Source organism: Amphiprion ocellaris, chromosome 16 (assembly GCF_022539595.1).
Source record: "Amphiprion ocellaris isolate individual 3 ecotype Okinawa chromosome 16, ASM2253959v1, whole genome shotgun sequence".
Lineage (NCBI taxonomy): Eukaryota > Metazoa > Chordata > Actinopteri > Pomacentridae > Amphiprion > Amphiprion ocellaris.
In genome coordinates, this window is record NC_072781.1 from 33,331,257 (window position 1) to 33,349,457 (window position 18,201).

At 37.5% G+C, this 18,201-nt stretch overlaps 1 long non-coding RNA gene across 1 annotated transcript; it reads left to right on the forward strand.

The window, feature by feature from the left end:
* Nucleotides 1-588: 588 nt before the first annotated feature.
* LOC129350862 (uncharacterized) lies at nucleotides 589-3,674 on the forward strand. Its single transcript, XR_008604419.1, has 3 exons — nucleotides 589-783; nucleotides 857-1,143; nucleotides 2,631-3,674. It is a non-coding gene; the product is annotated as an uncharacterized LOC129350862 (long non-coding RNA).
* Nucleotides 3,675-18,201: the final 14,527 nt, after the last annotated feature.

Below are 18,201 nucleotides of genomic sequence, written 5' to 3' on the forward strand. Positions count from 1 at the left end.
TTTTACCTTCACTGTAAAAGTACAGCAGCAGGTTGATACTGTAAATGTAAATAAAATAGCTTCCCATTCAGAGTCAGAGTGAACACCTCTTTGCCTGGAGGAGTTCCTTGAACAGGAGCTAGAAATAAAAGGATGGTTTTCCTTCCTCTTATCATAAACGGTCAGCGGCTCTGTAGAGGAGCTTTTTGCTAAGTGCTCGGCAATTCCATGTAAGTGCTGTTTGCTGATAATAGCAGATTACTGAAGCCTCCGTCTGTCAAAATATCAGCAGGAAAGTCAGCTCTCACAGAAACTACTTCTGAAAATGTTGAAATATGTGAGCCTCTTTTGCCATTTTTATTGTTAATATTCCAACAATCTATAGAGAATCAAACAATGACAGCTTCATTTCTCTGAAACTAGAACGGTCGAGTATTTCCTCTTATAAGCAATCAAAAGCAAAATCGTTATAAAGATTATATTGAAAATTTAGACCCCAAAACTCAAAACTCAATCCAGATGTGATTCCAGTCAATCTAACTGTGTGACAGCCACAGTTTAAGGCAGTGGGTTGTGGTAGTGCTTTCTCCTCGCTCGGCCCTGCTCTCTCTCTCTCTCTCTCTCTCTCTCTCTCTCTCTCTCTCTCTCTCTCTCCCAGGTGTGCTCATGGTGAAGCAGGCAGCAGGTGTGTTGCAGGATAATCAGCTGATGAGCTGCAGGTGGAACTGAGTGGTTGGTCTCTGAGAGTCTCCATAAAAGCAGACTGCAGCCTTCATTCAAAGCTGGACCATGGTCTAATCTCCAGTCAGTACAGGGAGTAGAACTGTCTTTGCCACCAGCCTTTTGGACTTTTATTAATCCTGTTTTCTATGTTTAGTGCAGCTGATTCCTGCCTGCTGGTCCTGGGATCTTCTAGCCTGCTGGTCCTGGGATCTTCTAGCCTGCTGGTCCTCCACTCTACCTTGGATTGTGTTCTAATGGAGGATTCCACCTCTCACCAGCTTCATCCTGGAAACCACAGGCTTCATGTGGACGGAACACTGTGGGAGAAATACCTACCTTCTATGAACTCTTGGATGCCAACAACCTTCCATGTGTTGAGTTCCTGAAAAGGGAGAGAGCTGAGAAAAGCCAGTTGTCAATGACTGAATTCCTACTCATCATGTAAGTTTCCAAGCCTTGGTATCACCAGACTATTAGTATAACATTTTGTACGTTGAATTATTACCATCTGCGTTCTGTACTTAATATTAATTGTTTTTTATGCTCTGCATAAAGTAGGTTTTACTCTGGGGATTTCTGTTCAGGATTAGTTTGAGTTCAAGCTGGGTTAGTTGTATTTTCAGTTGTTCTCCTGCCTTGGTTATACCATACGTGGGTTAACTGTAGTTTCAGTTTTCATCCTCGTGTAGTTTTCCTCCGTACCACTAGATGGTTTCTGGTTTTCTTGGTTTAATTTAGTTTCTGAGTTAGAGTTCTATTTCCAGTTCCTGTATATCTTTCTCATTGTAAATTTAGCATTGTTAAAGTCTTTTGACTGCAGTCTCCTTTCCTGCTCCTGAGCCTTTTTGTACCTGCTGTAACAAACTGATGAACATGGTTCAAAATGAGCTGAGAACAGCAGAACATTCTCAGTTCTGGGCCTATGGACTGTATCTATCTATGTCTGCATCATGGCTCCACATAGAAATCCAAACTCTGAAAAACGTATTCAAAATTAGTCCCAAATTACTTAAGATTAATCCAAATTAACGGTGTTATGCAAACACATGCAAAGAGATTGGAAAAAATGGTCAAAAACAAGTAAAAATGGTCCAGAACTATTCATAATATTCCTCAAGTGACTCAAAATTAGTCTATAGTGGTTTGATATTTGCTCAAATTGTCTGCAAAATGAAACAAAATTCATAATAAAAAAGAATTGAGCTGGGGATCTAAAAAAAAATCCTGACAGAGACGTCACAAAGATAGAAACTCAGGAGGTATGAGCTCAGATGGATCCAGCATGTTTGGTGAGAACCTGACCAGGACCACCACAGTGGATGCAGAGTCCTGACAGTGAAGCACGGAGGTGGAAGTATGATGATCTGGGACCGCATGAAGTCAAAGGTGTTGGTGACAAAAGTCAGAAAAAAACACAACAAAACATTACACGAATGATACACAAAGAACAATAATAATTTTACTAATTTACTATCTGCAGTTAATGTCTTCTCTGGAGTTTTTACACTCTGAGGGCCGGATTGGACCCTCTGGAGGACCGCTTTTGGCCAATGGGCCACAGGTTGGACAGCTTAGATATAAAATAAAGGTGATTGACTGTGACTGTGCAGTTTTGAGGTGATGATAATCTTTGACAAACACGAGGAAAATGTCGTTTTATTGAGTGCAGAACATGAAACATTTGAGGTTTTATCTGAGATGCTGATTCCTGAGAAGGTCACCGTAGACGAGGCCTGGAGTTAGAGACGAGAACCGGGCGGTGACGTGAGGAAAACACTCTGCTGACAAAGGAAACCCTTGACATTTAGCAGGTGAAACGAACGGTTTGGGGAGCAGATCGTATCAGAGGAGCAGATCACAGAGAACAGAAGCACAGCTGCTGACTAAGGCCTGAAACTCTGAACCAACATTCATTCTAATTCCTGCAGGAGACGGCAGCACGCTGGCAGCATGTTAAACACGTCCACATCCAGGATATCTCAGGACTGGAGCTAAAATTACACTGATTACACCCAGAAGAAGAAGGAGGAAGATAGGAACAGAACTAGGAGAGAGATGGACCAACACCTTCAGCTTCTCAGGACCTAAACATGTTCACAGTCTCAGTTAAGGTGATAAATTCACTGTGAATTCATTCTGACTCCTCATGGCACATATTTGCTGTTTGTTGATTTTAAAGACATTTGTAGTCATTTTTGAAGTACATTTTCTCATTTTTTGGGAGGAAGATGTTAAAAAATTGTTCTTGTAGTTGTTCTTTTCATAGTTGTGGTTGTTATCATTATGGCTGTTGTTGTTTTTGTCCTTGTTGTTGCTGTTCTTGTGGTTGTTTTTTTTGTTCTTGTGGTTGTTCTTATTATAGTTGTTGTTGTTCTTGTTGTCATTCTTGTTGTTGTTATTTTCCGTGCCGTTGTAGTTCTTGTTCATGTTTTTGTCATTGTTGTTGTTATACTTGTTATTATAGTTGTTTTCATTGTTCTTGTTATTTTTGTTGTTGTTATACCTGTTGTTATAGTAGTTTTCGTTGTTGTTCTTGTTGTTGTTGTTATTTTCTGTGCCGTTGTAGTTCTTGTTCATGTTCTTGTCATTGTTCTTGTTGATGTTGTTGTTCTTGTTATTTTTGTTGTTGTTGTCATATTTGTTATTATAGTTGTTTTCATTGTTGTTCTTGATGTCATTCTTGTTCTTGTTAATATAGTTGTTGTTGTTGTTAATATAGTTGTTGTTCTTGTTGTTTTTGTTTCTTTGTATAAGTTGCCTTGTACTTATAGTTGTTCTTGTTCTATTAGTTATTACAGTTGTTGTTTTTATTATTATCGATGTAAAGTAGTATTTTTCTGTTATAATATGTCAGGTTTAAAACCTTCACATGCTAATTAACATCATAACTAGGACTCCAGGCTCTTAGCCCCGATATTTAAACGTGTTCGGTTCATTCATCATCCAGTCTCGTTGTTTATGTCCTGGGAAGAACTTCTCTGAGAACATCTGTTGTTTAAGAACTAAAATATAAATCAGAAGCTGACTTCACCTCATTTACACACACTTTAGTGGTATAAAAACAGAACTTCTGGCGCTCAGAGCTGAATGTAGAACCTGAATAAACTAAAACCTGATCTGGTTCTGAGCTCAGAACCGTTTCCCAGCGTCTGAGGGTGAAAATGACGTCATCTCACCTGGTCTCCAGGTAACGGAGGTCACCGTTACTCATCCCTCCATGTGATTTTATCGTTTTCTCCTCATCCTGTCATCCATCAGCACAGAGCTGCTGCTCCAGTAATAAGACGCTCATTATCCAGCTCATATTATTCATTATATATTTATTATCGGTGGTCGGAGGCCTGCAGCAGCTGGAGGTGGTGAATCCGGCCAGACGTGTAAAAACGTCTCCAGACTGAAGCTCGTCCATCTTTCTTTGCTTCTCATCAGCTGATTGCATCCATCAGACGGACTAGAGGAGGCTCTGATTGGCTTTTCATCACCGACACTCTTCTTTTATTTAACCTGGCAGAGATGAAGTTCTGATTTAAAGTGTCAGCGAGGGGAAAATTAGGTTCAGGAATAAAAAAAATCCAGTTCCACACCTGAGGATGGAGGAAAAATCCTCAGCAACAACTTAAAATCATTTCTGCTGCACCTGAAAGTAAAACTGAACAGAATCATGTCTGCTGTGATTTAATGTCCACATTTAAAATCATATAAAATCAAATCAACTGCATTTTTTAATTGAGGTGAACAGTGTTTCTTGTGGATTTGTTTGCGACGCATCATAAAATGTTTTTAAAATCAAGATATCTGTCAGAAATAGTTTTCTCAGTTCAGTTTTACTTCTTTTTGTTTAGTTTCTACTAAACAAAAATGAGATAAATGACACGAAACATAATTTTGCATCTCGTTTTTGTTATTTTATGTCTCGTTTTTGACGTTTTGCATCTCATATTTGTAATATTTTGTGTTTAAATTTTGTGTTTTGCTTTATGAGTTGTTTTTTCTCTCATTTTTTGTCATTTTGTGGGTTTTTGTCTTGCTGGTTTGTTTGCTTCATTTTTTTGTCGCCTTGTCATTTATTTGTTTAATTTTTTGTTTTGTTTCGTGTGGTTTGTCTCGGGGGCTGCACAGTGGTGTAGTGGTTAGCACTTTCACCTTGCAGCTAGAAGATCCCTGGTTCACGTCCCGGCTTTCCCGGGATCTTTCTGCATGGAGTTTGCATGTTCTCCCTGTGCATGCGTGGGTTTTCTCCGGGTACTCCGGCTTCCTCCCACAGTCCAAAAATATGCTGAGGTTAATTGATCATTCTAAATTGCCCGTAGGTGTGAATGTGAGAGTGATTGTTTGTCTCTGTATGTAGCCCTGTGACAGACTGGTGACCTGTCTAGGGTGTCCCCTGCCTTCACCTGAGTCAGCTGGGATAGACTCCAGCCCCCCCATGACCCTAGTGAGGATTAAGTGGTGTATAGATAATGGATGGATGGATGGATGGATGGATGGATGGATGGGTCGTTTGTCTCGTTTTTGTTGTTTTGTTTCTCATTTTTGTTATGTTGTGTTTCTTTTTTGTCTCATTTGTGTTGTTTGTCTAATTTCTTGGCACTTTGTAACTTTTTTATCTTATTTTTTGTCTCTTTTGCAATTTATTTCGTGCCGTCTATCTTATTTCTGGTCATTTTGTGTTGGTTTGCTTCTATTTCAGGTCAATTTGAATCTCTTTGAGATAATTTTCACAAAGAAATTCACCTTTTTTACGTCTATTTTCTGAGTTTTGTCTCTTTGTTTTGGAGTTAAATCTCATCAGGTAGGGTTTTTATGTGCTAGTATTCGTTTTCCATTTATTTTGTGTTGGTCTGAGTCTCTTTCTGGTCGTTTTGTGTTGGAAAAACGAGACGGAAGCAACAAAAATCCAACTTTAGGTTCAGAGAGTTCATGTCTATTGAGTAGTTTAGCTTTCGGTGTCCCACTTAGAGTAGATTTAAAGACTTTTTTATCTAGAATTCTGTGTTTTCTGTTTAGTTTTTTTGCATTAGAAACGTCAGACAGACGGTCCAGCCTTTGGATCTTCTGCTGGAGTTTAAATCCTGAATCATAAACTGAAATATTTGGAGCTAACGTCGGCCAGCAGCTCCATTAGCCTCTTCACCGCTCTGATTTAAGCCTCTTGGATGTTTATTTTATTGATAATCAAGGATAAATCTCTTATTAATACCTGCCAGCCAATTAAGGAAACCAGCCAGAGCAGCGTCCGGCCGGCCAGACGTCGTTAAATCCGTCTCCTCTAACCTCCACCGTAATGTGTTCCTAATCTCAGCCACAGCATCGATCTGGGGAACGAGTTAAAACTTTATTTCCACTCAGGATAGATCAGTGAATTCATGTTTTTGTATGAATCACATCAACCAGAGGGATTTAGGAGGCAGTTTGTGTGTTTGTGTCTGTTTTCTGGGATGTTTTAGACTTTTAAAAGTCAGGATTTGTTTGAAGGTGCATCAAGGTGGAGTTCAGGGGTGTCCAACATGAGGCCCGCGGGCCAAAAGTGGTCCTCCAGAGGGTCCAATCCAGTCCTCAAGAGGGTCCAATCCGGTCCTCCAGAGGGTCCAATCCGGCCCTCAAACTGTAAAAATTCCAGAGAAGACATTAACTGCAGATTGTAAATTAGTAAAACTATAAATTTAAAATCATTTCTAGACCATGACAAGTTGTTTTATCATATTTATGACACTTTGGAGGGTTGATATTAGGGTTAGGTTTAAACTTAACCCTCCTGTTGTCCTCATTTACAGTCACCAAAAAATATTATTTCCTTGTCTGCAAAAAAATCCAAAAATTCAGCAAAAAAATTCCCCAAATTTCTGAAAATTAGCAAAACCTTCAGGAAGAAAATTCCAATAATTCCGTAAAATTTTTGTTTAAAAAAAAAAAATCACCCAAATTTGGCAAGAAAAATCCTGTAAATAAAAAAAATTAGTAAAAATCTTCCAAAAAAAAATATTTAAAATATCTAAAATGATTCCACATATATCAGTAAAACTTCTGATATTTCCTTTAAGAACATTCACATAAAAATCAACCAAAATCCTGTGAAATTCACTGGATTTTGGTTGATTTTTTTAGTGAATGTTCTTAAGAATCATTTCTAACTTTTCTTTTTTTCCACCAAAAAATGTTCAAAGATTTTTCCAAGAATGTTGAAAATGTGGACATCAGAAGTTTCACTGTGAAAATATATTTTTTTCTCACATTTTCAAACTTTAAAACGAGTCAATTTTGACCCGCAGGATGACAGGAGGGTTAACCCTAACCCGGTCCTGGTCCTGGTTCTGGTTCTGGAGTGTTTCCATGAAGGATTCCTGATGGTTTGAGCACAGCGCTGCCTCTAATGTAGAACATGATAACTCAAGGACATGGCTGTCGTATGTTCATACACTCACGCGTGTGCAGCGTGATCATCCATTATTCATGCATGTGATAGTAATGAGCTCGCCGGTCAGACGTGTGATTGATGCTGCTGTGTTTGTGTCTTTAACGACAGGTATGACAAGGTTAAAACGTTCCAGGTAAACAGAAAAACCATGGCTGATGGATAGAGGGAAGGACGGCTGGTTTCAGAAATGTGGTTCAGGAGGATGAGTGAAAGGAAGTGTTGGTTTTAGCTGTCTGACGTTAGAAAGATGGTTCAGGAAGTGTTGGTTTTAGCCGTCTGACGTTAGAAAGACGGTTCAGGAAGTGTTGGTTTTAGCCGTCCGACGTTAGAAAGACGGTTCAGGAAGTGTTGGTTTTAGCCGTCCGACGTTAGAAAGACGGTTCAGGAAGTGTTGGTTTTAGCCGTCCGACGTTAGAAAGACGGTTCAGGAAGTGTTGGTTTTAGCCGTCCGACGTTAGAAAGACGGTTCAGGAAGTGTTGGTTTTAGCCGTCCGACGTTAGAAAGACGGTTCAGGAAGTGTTGGTTTTAGCCGTCCGACGTTAGAAAGACGGTTCAGGAAGTGTTGGTTTTAGCCGTCCGACGTTAGAAAGACGGTTCAGGAAGTGTTGGTTTTAGCCGTCCGACGTTAGAAAGACGGTTCAGGAAGTGTTGGTTTTAGCCGTCCGACGTTAGAAAGACGGTTCAGGAAGTGTTGGTTTTAGCCGTCCGACGTTAGAAAGACGGTTCAGGAAGTGTTGGTTTTAGCCGTCCGACGTTAGAAAGACGGTTCAGGAAGTGTTGGTTTTAGCCGTCCGACGTTGGAAAGACGGTTCAGGAAGTGTTGGTTTTAGCCGTCCGACGTTAGAAAGACGGTTCAGGAAGTGTTGGTTTTAGCTGTCTGACGTTGGAAAGATGGTTCAGGAAGTGTTGGTTTTAGCCATCTGATGTTAGAAAGATGGTTGAGGACGGACGCTCTGAGAGCAGATCTATTAGTCTGACTAACAGGAAGTAGACGTAGGGGACGAGGCCTTCATTGGTCAATCATTTCACCTGGTTTTATCCTCCTTAAACCTGAAATTGTAAACTCCTGTTCAGGATTTCATGCAGTAAAGCAGCTTTAAATGTGTTTTTTTTATATAAATAATTCATGCTAATCTCATTAAGCCACGCTGCATGTAAATGTTCCACCAAAACAATCCCAACTGTAACAATAAATAACCATAAAATTTAATTATTTAAAGATTTTTTCAAATTTTTGACAGAAACAAATAACTAAAGTACAATATGTAAAAAAAAATACATCAGAATAAAATCAAAGTAATGAAATACAATGAATAAAAAGCAGCAAGTTGTTGTTAATCACTGATGTTGTTTGTTTGACAGGAGAAGATCTGTTGTTTGTTTTTTATTCTTGTTTTACTGTGATGAAGTCGTCAGACGATGAGTTTCTGAGTTTAATTCTCTCTCCTCTTGGCAGCGATTCTTCCACTTTGTTTCCTTTTCCTCCGAGTTTTCAGGTAAAACCTGGAGAACTGACAGGACAGGTGAGCTCTTGGATCCAGTTTGAAGCCGTTTTAATCAAATTAATTAAACTTCGCTTTGTGCTTTTTGGAAAGGTTTGGTAGGAAATAGCTTGGGGAGCTCCCAGTTATTAAAAATATGAACATAGTGGAGCTAAATAAACCAGAAACTCTTTACAGGTGTGTGTTTACCAGAACATGATGAAATGTAGTGATTAATTAACATTAATGCAAATTTAGGTCCATTTCCCTTCACTTATTTTGCAAGACAATGTGGGTTTTTTTGGGTTTTGTCACCTAAAAACTGACAGATTTTATTGAATTTATTAATTGTAATTATTATTATTTTAAATATATTTAGATAGACAGATAGACAGATAGATAGATAGATAGATAGATAGATAGATAGATAGATAGATAGATAGATAGATAGATAGATAGATAGATAGATAGATAGATAGATAGATAGATAGATAGATAGATAGATAGATAGATAGATAATTAATAAAATAAAATTCTGAAATTCTAAATCCTAAATTCTAAAATTCTAATTCTAATAACCATAATGTTTAATTGAAATTTCATCCCACTGTATATTTAAACATTTTTTTAAAAAGCATTTATTTTGTCAAAAGTCGATCGTAGGTAACGTATGTTTTTAAAAATACATGGTGATCTTCAGAAACATTAGCCGAGTTTTGTATGTGAATAAATTAATGATAAAATAAAGATTATTTTTCAGTTTCTCAGTCATACAGTTTCCCATCACAATGCTTCCAGAAAATCTCCATACAATTATGAAACGTTTTCTCTTCTGCCAACATTTTATGGCTTAAAATAAAGACTAAAATATAAATATCTGCAGATTTTACATGGAGTAACTTCTGAATAATCTCGAACGTACTGAAAATATCTGGACCGAGACAGGAACTTCAAACTAAATGAAATTACCAAGAAAATATACATTTACATAAATGAATGTAGGTTATTAAATATATAAATATTCTTTTATTGTTATTTCAGTTGTTTAAAAAAAAAACCTGGAGTATCAGAAACTTTTCTTGGATGCTTTGATGTTTTTTATTCACTAGAGGAAGAAATTTATGAGTTCTTTCTTCCAGATTTTGTGCAGGAGGATGGATAAATGTCTGCAGAATGTATTCCTTACTTAATAAGTTCATAAATCTTCTTTAAATCATGCTCTTTTAGCCTGAGTTGACCTGAAACCGACATGTGGAGGATTCATGAGCCTCAGAGAAAATGTTGTTTTTCCCGTCATGACAATCTGAGGTTTGAACCTTCAGGTCAACGCTTTTATTTTGAAAGGGAGAGCTGTTTATTACTTGAAGCATTCTTGTGTTGCAACACGACGAGCTTCTGGTGAACTTTTCTGTTTTTCCTCCAGTGGAATCAGCAGACGGAGACAGAAAAGGACGTTTATTCTCTCTGTCAGGCTGATGTGTTTTCTGCTGGCAGGAAATCAGGAGGGAAGAACAGTTCCAGGGGAAAAAAAGAGAAAACTTTCACAGTGTTTTCATTCCATTGAAAACACTGTTATCACACTTCACTCTGGTTCCCACAGTCCAGCTTCATGTGTGAAGGTTTCTGCTGCTCACCTTCCTTTATTTCTCCACTTCTTAATCCATTCTTTTGGAAGTACCCCGGAGGAAACGTTTATTCTCATCCAGACAAGCAGCTTTCAGTCCTTCTGTGTTAGAATCCAACCAGAAACCACTGGTTACTGTGAAGAAATAATGTAGATTTCAGCAAAAAATCAACTAAAATTGACATTTTTTTTAGTTGTTTTTTGTCAAAATATACACATCAGGGCAGATTTATTTGTAGATTTTATTTAAATAAAATTTTTCACACAAATAAAATGCAATTATTATCTCAATTTTATTATTTATTGTATTTTAATAAATTATGATCACATTAGGTGTAAAATATGGACTTCTGCTGAAGAGACACGATCAGCAATATAAACCCTCTGATCTCTGTATTGATCAGATCAATGAGGTCAAAGGTTTCCAAACTGCAGCATCCATCCATGCATCCATCCATCATTCATCCATCATCCATCTATCCATCCATCCATCCATCCATCCATCCATCCATCCATCCATCCATCCATCCATCCATCCATCCATCCATCCATCATCCACCATCCATCCATCCATCATCCATCATCCATCCATCATCCATCCATCATTCATCATCCATCCATCATCCATCCATCATCCATCTATCTATCCATCCATCATTCATCCATCCATCATCCATCCATCAATCCATCATCCATCATCCATGATCATCCATCATCCATCCATCCATCCATCCATCCATCCATCCATCCATCCATCCATCCATCCATCATCCACCATCCATCCATCCATCATCCATCATCCATCCATCATCCATCCATCCATCATCCATCCATCTATCATCCATCCATCCATCATCCATCTATCCATCCATCCATCGTTCATTCATTCCTCATCATGCATCATCCATCATCCATCCATCATCCATCCATCCATCCATCATCCATCCATCATCCATCATCCATCTATCCATCCATCCATCCATCCATCCATCCATCATCCATCTATTCATCCATCCATCATTCATCCATCCACCATCCATCCATCCATCATCATCCATCCATCCATCATCCATCATCCATCCATCCATCCATACATCATCCATCCATCATCCATCCATCCATCCATCCATCCATCCATCCATCCATGCACCCATCCTCAGCTCTTTCAGCTCCTGAGTTTCACTTTTTGCATTAAATGTAATATTAAGATGATGAAACAAAAAAAGAAAAACAGTTTTTATGTTTGTAGGCATCAATTATTCTCCAACCTGGGTTTGAAGCGAGGCAGCCAGGCTCACCACTCAGCTGCGAATAAATTAAGTCCTCCTGACATTTTCCTCCCACTCCAAGAAATCTACTTGTGCCTAATGTGCTTTTGGTAGTAGTAATATCCCTTCCTCTGTAGTCCTTTGTGTTTGACATTTTAATAAAGCGCTGCATTGTTAGAGCACACTCCCACTCTTCCCCCGTCTCTTTCAAGCTCGCGCTCTTTTATGTTCTTGCTCCGCAGAGATTGTCGTCAGCAGATTGCCTCGTATGAGATCAGTTCTGTCTGACAGCGAGAAGCAGAGGGAGGACGGAAGGAAGACGCTTCACCAGGAGTTTGATGCAGCAAGAGGGAGGGATGAACGAAAGCAAATTATGTGTGACTGATGAGAGCAAATGAGAGAGCAGACTGTGGAGATACGGAACCAAAGAGGAGGCTGAAGGGAAGCAGAATCACAGGACGAACCAGCAGACATGGGTGTAGTTTAGAAACATCAGGAGGAAAAACAACCTGTACACTGCTGCTTCCTGAAGAAATGAGGTGCAAACATGGATGGCAGTTACAAAAAAAGGTGCTAAAATGTTGATATTCACACAATGAATGTGCAACAATGTTGATAATAACAAATAATATGCAAAAAATATTGATATTTACACAATAAACATGCAAAATTGTTTGAATTTACATAATAAAGGTGCAAAATTGCTTTTATTTGCGCAAAACAGTTGTAAAAATGTTGGTATTTACACAATAAAGGTCAAATATTGTTGGAATTTTCAAATAATGTGCAAACAGTGTTGGTATTTGCAAAATAAACATGCAAAACAATTGGTATTTACACAGAAAAGGGGCAAAATTCACACAATAAAAGTGTGAAATTGTATTTAGGTGCAAAAATGGTTGGTATTTACAATAAAGGTTCAACATTGTTGATATTTACACAGTAAAGATGCAAAGTTGTTGGTATTGGGATAGTAAAGGTGCAAAATTTCTAGTATTTGCACAATAAAAATGCAAAGTTGTTGGCATATGCCCAAAAAAGGTACAAAATTGTTAGTATTTACAATAAAAGTGCAAAATTATTGATTGCTGCCTCATTTCCTTCTGAGATGTTATGTGTCGATACAGTTCAGACGATGCCACGGCCTGAAAACTCTTCATGTTGCTCTTCAATTTTAGCTTCATCGAGGAGGAGGAGGAGAAGAAGAAGAAGAAGAAGAAGAAGAAGAAGAAGAAGAAGAAGAAGAAGAAGAAGAAGAAGAAGACGAAGAAGAAGAAGAAGAAGAAGGGAGACAAATCTGGAGAGGTGAGAGCTACAGTTGTGTTGTTGTGGCCAAAAATCCTGCTTGTAATCTTCTGTATCTTCTGTAATCTGTCCCGGTTTTTAACCAAATATTCTCCCTCAGAACTTCAGGATCTTACAGTAGAACTCTCTCAAGATTAAAGAGGATGAATTTGTGGAGCACAACCAATAAAACAGTGAGAAACTTCTGGTGTACTTTCATCTGATGCCTCTTTTCCAACGTTAAACTGTTGTTTCTTCTCCTGATGGTAGTTGCAGACCCTCCTCATGAAGACCCTCCACATAAAGGTTAAACCATCCAGCTGCTGACAGAAATCTGAAATGTGCACCTATGAGTGTTTACGAAAATGAGTCCCAATGACAGAACAACGTCAGATGTCCACTAACTGTACATCCTCTGTTCCTTCAGTCTCCTCACATCTCACTTCTTCCCACCAGAGATTCAAGTGAAGGATGTTTTAAACAAAATGAGAAATCCTCACCTAAAACAAATATCATTTAATTACATAAACATTGTTTTAATGGAAATAAAATCTTTAGCTGAGATTCAGGAGATCAACCACACCCCAATCTTTCCACTTCCTGTCATACGTCTATATGTACTATTCTGACTTTACTATTCTGGTTCTCCTTGTGCCCAACCCATGCTCCCCATACTTCTACCTCATTTTCCTCTCCTCTCCTTTTCTAGGGGGTCTGATCTCAGACTAAGCTTTTTGCCCAACTACTAGTACCACAACTACTCCATAACAGAACCTTTAAACAATTGCTGAAGTTAGTTCTTCCCTTTAAAGTTTTCTAAAGTTAAAGTTTTTATCAGAACCAAGAAACGTGAGCACATTACTGCTGTTTCAGCTCCTTTAAACCGACTCCAGTATGTTTTAGGACAGATTTTAAGATTTTTTTGGCCATTTTCCTGGTCATATTTCTGACCTTTTGGTATTTTATTTATGAGTATGCACTCTGAAATCCTCCATCAGAGTTTTTGTTTTTGATTTCAGGGCCTGGCTGAAAGGATACAGAGCATTTAAAAGTTCTGAAATCAGAAATCAGACTTTCATCTCAGCATCTTTTTTTATTTTATTTGACGTTCAATTTCCCTTGAACTGCCCTTTATTTCTTCCAGTCATGTTTTACCTTTTCTCTCTTGGTTTTTATTCACCATGTTGTGTTTTTTTATGTCTTTTGCTGCCTTGTGAAGCACTTTGTTGCTTACAACAACTTTATAATTGGAGATTATTGGAGTTATTTCTGTTCTTTTTATTCGACAACAAAGAGAAAATGATTCTCGCTTCCTTTATTGTCCCATATTTTAATGCTCGTTCTGTGGAATCCAGTGACACCGAACAGTCAGCAGGAATGGGAGCTGGTTGTTCTGCAGCAGGTAAAGTAATTAACCCAGATACAGTTTGTTCTGCTGGCGCTTCATATTCCAGGTGAATCCTTCCAGCTCGGCTACAGAGGAGGTAATTAACGGACTTACGGAGGGAATACGACTATATTAGATCCTGGATGAGTGGTCCTGTGGGACGGTTTGTTCTCGTTCTTTCATTCTCTTTTCCTTTCACACGCCTCCATTCTTTTCAGTTCAGCATCTCCCTGGTTTCATTTCCAACCCCCCCTCACTTCGTCGCTTCATCCCGCCTCAGGACATCCACCATGATGGCTTCATTTCCTGGGTCGAGGAAGTTTCTTTATTAGCTCGTCCTAATGGCTCCCGACCACATCTTCAGCCTGTATTTAACAGGACTATTAGCCTGACGAGTCCACAAGTGGTTGATTGAAAAAGCATTTTGTTTCTCGGAGCTTTTAGCCGTCGATCCGTCGCTATCGCTCCTGATGTTTTCTGTTTTGTGTCGTCGGTAAGTGGTTGCGTCTGAATGTTGGCTCAAGGATCGACTTCCCCTTTCAGTCCTTAAGTGTTGCTTCTGTCGGCATTCAGCATCGCGCTCCATTATCCGGGCGGTATTTAACCGCCAGGTCCAGCGGCAGCTTTATGAATACCAACAAATGATGAGTTCTTCTGGCTGTCGAAGCTTCTTTTCTCCTCTTATGCTGCTGGAGAGGAAGATTTCACTTAAAATGGAAATTAAAAGATGCATTTTCCCTCAGAGTTTCCTTGTAAGAATGATGAGGACAAACTGGAAAGCTGAAAAACTGATTTAAGGTTAAAACGACAGAGGCATCATTAAAAAAATTAAATATATAATTATATTTATTTACAAAGCATATTTAGAACAACTTCAATTTAAAGATCGGCAGCAACAGGAAATAAATGCAAAAGGAAGACAGGATTAAAACCTATAGAGTCAAACTAAAAGAAAACAAAATAGTCGAAATTATTACTAAAAACTATTACTATAACTATTACTAAAAATGAAGACCATTACAAGCAACCAAAAGCCATGAAAACATGCAGTTCTTCAGATTTTTCATGAAAATTTGGCGTAGAGGAGGATTTTTTTCAAAGCAAAAGAATGACTATTTCAAATGTAACATAAATAAACAAATATATTTAAAACAATGTGGTAGCAATGCAAAATATGTACAAAAAAAGTGTAAAATTAAATTAAATAGCCTAAACAAGACAAACCAGGATAGTCGTTTGTAAGATCAAATTCTAAGAGAAAATAAACACAAAATACCCAAAATTAAGACCATTAAAGGCAACCGAAATGCATGAAAACATGATAGTCGAGATTTTTCTTTAATATGTCAGAGAAATGCAATTCCAAATGTAATTTATATGAACAAATATATTTACCTAAAAACACCTGAGATGATCAAAGCGCTGCATGTGTTGTCAATCAGGCAACAACAAAAAAATAAAAATGAATGAATGAAAATAAGCATAAGTACATAAGTATAAAATACTAAAACAAAGCCAAACAGTGCAGCATCTTAAATGATCAAAATCTAGGATAAAATGAATATATATTAGTAAAAATTACATATTGAAATTTTGAGATTTTTTCAGTTTTTATTACAAGACAATGAATCTTTATATATAATAGAATGTAAATACACAAAATGTACAAAATTATAATGTAATTATAGATATTTAAACATATAATAAAGAGGGATTCATATCTAGTGCATCTCTCAAGGTAGAAGAAAAACATTTGTTAGAATGAACTGAAATTAATAAAAAGCACATTTATTGTCAAAGTTGGGTTGAATCTTACATCTAGGGGTGATATTTTCCAACATACGGCATATTTAGGTGAATTTAAACAGTTTTTTTGCCGTTCTGTTGGAGCACAATGTTCGGAGATTTCAAATTCCAACAATTTCGAGCTATATGCTGATTTTTTTTTTTTTTTTTGCGACAAGAGATCTGGTCTATTTTACGCTCAAGTATGCATTTTAAAATCCTCTGCCAGAGGTCTTTTGTTGATTTAGGACCTGGATGAAAGGATACACAGTCTTCACTATCTGAGAGCTTTTCTTGATTTTGTTGAGTTCCCATTTCCTTTGAACTGTCCTTTATTTCTTCCAGTAATGTTTTTACATTTTCCCTGTTGGTTTTTATTCAACGTGTTGTGTTTTTATGTCTTTTGCTGCCTCGTGAAACACCTAAATAAAGATTATTGCTATTATTACTGTTCTTCAAACTGGCTTCCAGTATGTTTTAGTCAAAGTCAAAGTCAGCTTTATTGTCAAGTCTTCAATATGTACATGACATACCAAGAATCGAAATTACGTTACTCTCTCTTCGTGCAACAGTAGACATTAAAGACATTAAAGTAGACATTAGGACAGGTTTTAGGATTTTTATGGCCTCTTTTCTGCTTAAATTTCCAACTTTTTTGTACCTTTAGCACCTGTATGCACTTTAAAATCCTCCATCAGAGGTCTTTTGTTGGTTTATGACCTGGCTGAAAGGAAACAGAGTGATTACAGGCTCTGAAGTGAGAAATCAGACTTTTATTTGAGAGCCTTTCTTGATTTTATTTATGTTTCGATTTCCCTTGAACTGTCCTTTATTTCTTCCAGTCATGTTTTTACCTTTTCTCTCTTCGTTTTTATTCACCGCATTGTTGTTTTTTATGTCTTTTGCTGCCTTGTGAAGCACTTTGTTACCTAAAAGTTCTTTCAAATAGAGATTATTGGAGTTATTTCTGCTCTTTTTATTCAACAACAAAATGAAAGTGATTCTCCAGCTTTTCACGTTCTTTATTGTCCCATATTCTGTCCCGTGTTTTTCATTTCAAGGCTAGAAAACACACATATATTACACTAAATACTCTGTAGAGGACGACGAGGCGACTCCAGTGACCCGACTTGTCCTGTTTTTTGTTTTTCTGTGTGTCGGTGGAATAAATGCTGCAGAGATAAGTCAGATTAACGTATTTGTCTCCAGTCGTATCAGTTCTTTTGTTGGCTGCGTCGAGGAATCTGGAATGAAAAGGTGATAATGAAGAGCTGCTGAGAGAAAACGCAAACCTGCTGCTGCTTCTTCTTCTTCTTTTTTCTCTTTATCGGCATCCTTTAAGGCTGAATTATTGAAAACATAAGGTCAGAAGGATGGATGTCAACGAGTCACTGCTCGGCTCCTCTCGCCGATTACGTCTAAAGGTCAATTGGCCTTTGACTTTCAGCTAAAAAGAAGCTCTCGCCGTCATCTCCACCAGGCTTTCCATGTGTTTTAAAAGGTTTTCTGAGGACTGAATGGAGATGTCTGGTGTTTTATTCGTATTCACGGAGGGTCAACAGTTTTCATCTGACCTGTCAGGCATCTTTTTCAGCACGATGTGAAATATTTTCTGGTGCAGAGCAAAAACAAAAAGCCAGAAAATGAACCAGAATTTTAATTATATTTACCAGATTAAAAATATTTGAGGTCTCATTGGTTCTAAATAGTCTCGGGATAAAAATTGCACATAAAAGTGTGAATTAAAACAAAAAGACAAAAAGAAAACACAAAATGACAAAAACGAGAAACAAAATGACAAAAACATGAGACAAATGCCAAAAGTCAGACAAAAAAGTCAAAAAAATAGCAAAAACAAGACAAATTATTACAAAAATAAGACACAAAACGACAAAAGCAAGGAACAAAAATGACAAAAAAATTAGACAAATGACACAAGAGAAAACAAAAAGAGACAAAGAATTTGACAAAATAGTTATAATAGAAAGAGAGAAAAATTACACAAAACGTGACAAAAAACAACAAAAACAAGACATAACACTACAAAAACGAGACACAAAATGACAAAAACTGTCGTTTGTCTCATTTTTTGTCATTTTGTGTCTAATTCTGGGTGAAAACAAAAAAGAGACACAAAATTTTATTAAAAACTTGCAAAGCAACAAAAAAATTGACAAAAAAAGAGAAAACATTACACAAATGACGCAAACAAGACAAAAAGGAAACACAAAATGACAAAATTGAGACTCAAAAT